The 6,000-nt window shown below is 44.4% G+C and overlaps 1 long non-coding RNA gene across 2 annotated transcripts in view; it reads left to right on the forward strand.

Annotated features, from left to right (window-relative positions):
- Window positions 1–5,665, forward strand: part of LOC120638972 — a 33,866-nt gene extending 28,201 nt beyond the window's left edge. For both annotated transcript variants that reach the window (XR_005661036.1, XR_005661037.1), the window contains exons 2-3: window positions 4,413–4,484; window positions 5,400–5,665. This is a non-coding gene — a long non-coding RNA (uncharacterized LOC120638972). The remainder of the gene's footprint in view (window positions 1–4,412; window positions 4,485–5,399) is intronic.
- The last annotated feature ends 335 nt before the right edge of the window (window positions 5,666–6,000 follow it).

A 6,000-nucleotide genomic window follows, 5' to 3' on the forward strand; every position in this document is an offset into this window, starting at 1 on the left:
GTGCACACAAAAATGCCATCCCTTATTGTGTTGTTACATTTGATGTTTGCAACACCTGGGGCTGCCTTTGCCTCGTCTCTTGTTCCTTATGGAGCCTTTGCTCCAAACGAGTCACTCCTTTCTCGACAGCAGAAAGGAGTTTTGCCAGTCTTTCCTTGGCAATTGTCTCTCAAGTTCTCAGCGGGGATGCACTATTGAGACTTATTTTTTCTTCAGAAATGACTCTAAGATTCCATTGCTGAAAACAGGATGACGCTTCCTGCACTACAGGACAAACGGAGACTGCCCTTTAAATTTCCAACTGGCATGAGACATGGGGGAAACTCAAGAGAAAAAGACTGAGTGGAGAGGAGAGCCTTGGGAATCAACAACAATTGGAGGAATTGATGAAGAAGACAGTCAACGGTGCAAAGGATGTGTGAAAGAAGATGCGCAGGATGGGTGAGGAGATATATTCTGGAAGCAGTGGTGGACACATGAATGGTGATTCAGATGAAACATCTGTTTCGGCAGCTAAGTCAAAGAGGACAAACGGGTCTACAATTAACGGTCACATTAAAAGTATCTCAAATGTGGACGGGGGCCACTGAATTGAAAAAGTGGGGAAGTGAACTTTAAGGAAGAAATCCATTGCTATCTGGACTGCAGATGAGCTCCCCATACATATGGAATTCCCAGGGAAATTGAGAAAGATTCACTGTTTTGAGGGCTGTGGATTGTGCCCTTGAGGGTTAAAACAGGGCTGAGAGAGAAAGCGGGGAAGAGAATGAGAAGTGTGGTGATGTCTGCAGAGGCTTTTAGTCAACGGAGCAGTCATTTGATGGAAAATAATCTGACATTAGTGCTGCATCTTGATTGGCTGGGAGCACCCTCTTCTGACATAATTTAAAATAATGCCTCCGGGTTCCCCGAAGAGTCAGGCTGTAGGCGAAGATTCAGTCAGATGGTGAGCTTTCTGAATAACAAGGGAAATTTTCAACCTAATAACCACAAGGTTTTGCAGTGGTCCTTCTCCACTGAGAGTTGAATGCCTCCATTTGTTTTCATTTCTCCTAATGAAAACAAATAGAAATGAGAGAACTCCTGGGACGAGAGGTGTTCCACGGCTCTTGGAAGGCTCAGTCTGTCCACGTAGCGTGCAACCTGCTGGCATGGACATGCTCAATGAAATAACGAGGAGATGTGGTCTTTATTACACACTTTCTAGGGGCCAAGTACTGGGGTAGATAATGATAATCCATTTGGACGCAGGCCCTCAGCCACACAGGACTTACACACAGAGAGAGAGAGAGGGAGAGCAGGTATCATCCCTGAGAATCAGCGTGGCTTAGTGGAAAGAGAACGGGCTTGGGAGTGAGAGGTCGTGGGTTCTACTCCCAGCTCCACCACTTGTCAGCTGTGTGACTTTGGGCAAGTCACTTAACTTCTCTGTGCCTCAGTTACCTCATCTGTAAAATGGGGATTGACTGTTAGCCCTATGTGGGACAACCTGATTACCTTGTATCTACCCCCAGCATTTAGAACAATGCTTGGCACATACTAAGCACTTAATAAAAACCATTATTATTATTATCCCCATTTTCCAAGTAAGGTAACTGAGACCCAGAGAGCTTCCGGAGTAACAAGGGAAATTTTCAACCTAATAACCACAAGGTTTGCAGTGGTCCTTCTCCACCTAGAGTTGAATGCCTCCATTTGATTTGCTTGCATCCACCCCAGTGCTTAGTACAGTGCCTGGCACTCAGTAAGCGCTTAACAAATACCACAATTTAAGTGACTTATCCAAGGTCCCCTGCTTGTTGAGAAGCAGCGTGGCTCACTGGAAAGAGCACGGGCTTTGGAGTCAGAGGTCATGGGTTCGAACCCCAGCTCTACCACTTGTCACCTGTGTGACTTTGGGCAAGTCACTTAACTTCTCGGTGCCTCAGTTACCTCATCTGTAAAATGGGGATTAAGACTGTGAGCCCCACGTGGGACAACCTGATTCCCCTGTGTCTACCCCAGCGCTTAGAACAGTGCTCGGCACATAGTAAGCGCTTAACAAATACCAACATTATTATTATTATTAAATAAATGGCAAAGCTGGAACTAGAACATGGTTCTTTGCTCCCCAGATCCCATACTCTTTCCACTGGGCCACACTGCCTCCCTATGCCTTGACGTATTAATGCCTGCACGTTCAAATAGAAAACACATAAATTAATAGAGATTTTCTTATGTTTTAATTAATGGTAATAATCAAAATGAATCAAAATGAAGTGTGATCATCATTTGAGACAGGGTCTGTGTGTGGTTTTTTTTATGGTATTTGTTAAAGCACTTACTATGTACCAGACACTGTACTAAGCGCAGGGGTAGATACAGATAATCAGGTTGGACACAGTCCAATGTTTACTGCCTGGTACTTAGTAAAATATTTAACAAGTACCATTAAAGAAAAAAAAACACCCTCTGCCAGGCACAGTAGGACAAAGGCAGAGTGTCCACTCATCACTCCCCACACTACTCCCTTCCCAAATAGAATTCCCCATTCCTGACCTGGGGGAGTGTTCTCTGGGTCTTTTTACCTCCTGAAGGGACAGAGCTCAGATAGGTACCACAACCCAGTGGCAAGACATCCTGCCACTGCATGAGTTTTGAAACCCTTGGATATCTCCATTTTCTAATGGGGCTGTTTTCCCAGAAAGACTTCCATTTGTTCCCACTCTGCTCCAACATGGAATTGTGTGGAGTGTGTATGGGAAGGAGGGAAATCCCACAGTGAGGACCTCTGACCTAATAATAATATTTGTGGTATTTGTTAAGTGCTTACTCTGTGCCAGACACTGTACTAAGTGCTGGGGTGGATACAAGCAAATCAGGTTGGAAACAGTCCCTGTTCCACCTGGGGCTCACATCTCAATCCCCATTTTACAGATGAAGCAACTGAAGCACAGAGAAGTAAAGTGACTTGCCCAAGGCCACACAGCAGAAAAGTGGCAGAGCCAGGATTAGAACTTCCAACTACCAGGCTTGGGCTCTAACCATTACATCGAAGTAGCCCACCTTTCCCCAAGGGAATCTGTGTGCGGATTTATGATGTGAGGGATACCCTACCTAGTCCTAAAAGTTCATATTCCCACTTTGTCAATTCAGCAGCGCCCATCTATGCTTAAGGCACATTTAGTGAGGATATTAATTATAGATTGGTTTTGCCCTCCTTGGCCTAATTGCCAAAACAAGTGTTGTGCCCAAATTACCATTCACCGGTCCATTGTTGCAACCAGAGAACATTTTCTCACCATCCATCCTCTTCCGTGAAAACTTGAAAGGATTGCCAAGGACAGACCAGCATGGAATGCTACTATCAAGAAGAGTGATTCCATGTCTCTTGTTCCTTATGGAGCCATAGCAGGGGGCATGGCCACCAATAAAACATGGTTTTGGGGAGCTGGGATACCCCTGTTGGAATCAATCATATTTACTGACTGTTTACTGTGTGCAGAGCACTGTAATAAGCCTAGGGATGGCACAATATAACCGAGTCGGTAGAAATGTCCTCTGCACACACCGAGCTGATGGTCTGAGGGGATAGAGTGATTTTGGCAGGGTTTGGGCTACACTGTCAAGTAACCAAGAAGAACCATCATGTTTACTTTGCCTGCCGCTAGTCAATCCCCATTCCCTCCCAGAAATGGGTCAGATTCACCAGTGCGCTAGGAAAACAGAATCATAAACTATTATTCTATTCCTAAAAACTAGAACAGAGTACAGATAGGTTGTTCTTTTTTTTTTTGCTTATTCACTGCAACTGATAAATATCATTTCTCTCTGCGTTCTCATTTTCTGAACTGCATCCTCTGTTTCTATAGCAACTTTCATTTCAGTAACCTGTAACCCACATTAAAAGCCTGTTATTTTTAGCATAGCATTTCCAAAAGTCTTTGACACAGAGTAATGGGAAGTGATTGCTGCCTCAAGATCAATGTAAAGTCCTACATAAATGATATAATGTGGCACATATGGTACAGGAAAAAATAAGTACACCTTCTACTGTGTGTTTTTCAAAACAAACTGCCATTTTGATATCGCTGGTATTTTATCCCTCACAGACATTTTGCCAGAAAAACTGAAAACCCAAATCTGTCATTTTGGAAATCAAGAATCCTTTGGTCAGTTAGTGCCCCTTTTAATGAGCAGGAGCCAAGTTCTAAAGGCAGGTAGCTAATGTCTTGAATGAATGGGCTGGGTTTTCAGCTCTAACGATTTTTGCAGCAGAAACGGTTCACATGACATGATACTGAATGCCTGGGAGACTCAGGTGCTAGGGGAAAAGGGAGCAGAGGGAAGCCTATCTGAAAACATCCAGCATTCGGGATGAAAATCTGCCAGAGCAGCCTTCCTACTGTGCTTGACCCTTTTTTGGTTTTTAGGTTTCAAGATGGAACCTGAAGACTTGTGTGTCTGTTCCTCCCCAAGCACGATGCCTGACAGTGACAGCTGAGGTAAGATGTTGAACAGGTCCTGGTGATTCAGCCCATGAGGATCTCGGGACCCCAAACCCGGGTTCTCGTTTCTGCATTTGGTCACAGTAAGGATAATAATTAATAAATATTGTGGTATTTGTTAAGCGCTTACTGTGTGCCAGGCACTGTACTAAGCACTGAGGTGGATACAAGCAAATCAGGTTGAACATAGTGTCTGTCCCAAATCAGGTTCACAGTCTCAATCCCCATTTTACAAATGAGGTAAACTGAGGCAAAAAGTGAAGTGATTGGCCCAAGGTCACACAGCAGACAAGAAGCAGAGCCCAGAGTAGAGCCCATGACCTTCTGACTCCCAGGCCTGTGCTCCACAGTTCTGCCCAAATGACTTATTCTTGATTAAAGGACCTATTGTCCAGATTATGGGCTATTTGGAGAATTGAATTATTTGATGTCTGTCTCCTTCTTTAGATCATATAGACCTTGTAGACATGGCCTGTGCCATTTTCTTTATTGCTTTAACTGTAAGCTCCTTGAGGGTGAGAATTGTATCTATCGACTGCATTGTATTCTTCCCATCAACCAATCGATAGTATTTATTGAGCACTTATTGAGGGCAGAGCACTTGGGAGAGTACAATACCATAGAGTTGGTAGATATGCTCCCTATCCACAAGGAGCTTACCGTCTAAAGGGTCCCAAGCACTTATAGTGGCTCTGCATAAGGTAAGCACTTCCTCTTACTGCCTCTTTTAAGCAAGGCTGGTATGCCCAGGGATCGATTGCCTTTGCAGGCCCATGTCGGGGGATTCCGCTTGTGCCTGGGCACACTGTAGAATGTGCTTCCCTGCTTTTAAGAAAGTAAACAGGCACTTGAATAGTTTGAACTCCATTTTCTGCACTACCCTTCTTTCTGTCTGCTCTCTCTCTGACACAGGCAGAGTTCCAGCAAAGGAGAGCCGGACCGGAGCACATTCATTCATCACACATCCGCGCTGTGAGTGTATAAAAAGCCGTGTGCCATGGTGAACGCACGGTGCACATCAAAGACTGCATGCCTCTGCCCCGACCGAGCCAACGGCAGGGGGCATTTCCGCAAGGTTCCAGAACTGCATCCTATTGGGTAATATGCCCCTCTAGACTGTAAGCTCGTTGTGGTCAATCATATTTTGTGAGCACTTACTGCGTGCAGAGCACTATATTAAGCACTTATATAGACTTATACAAACAGACACATTCCCTACCCACAATGAGCTTACAATCTAGTGAGTGCTTGGTGCTAAGTAAGCGCTTAACACATTCCATAGTTACAATTCCTGGAACATAAAGTAAGCACTCAAATACCACTGTGCGATTGATTATTCTGAACTACTTTAGCCCCTAGTACTGTGTACCTCACCAAGAGGGTGCTCAATAAGGGCTACTATTACAATAACTATAGGTGCCTAATAAATCCTACTGACTGAATGAATGAAAATTGATGTGGCCTTGAAGTTCTGAAAATTATGGAACTGTTAAAACCCTTGAGAACACAGAGC

Source organism: Ornithorhynchus anatinus, chromosome 18, assembly GCF_004115215.2.
Source record: "Ornithorhynchus anatinus isolate Pmale09 chromosome 18, mOrnAna1.pri.v4, whole genome shotgun sequence".
Lineage (NCBI taxonomy): Eukaryota > Metazoa > Chordata > Mammalia > Monotremata > Ornithorhynchidae > Ornithorhynchus > Ornithorhynchus anatinus.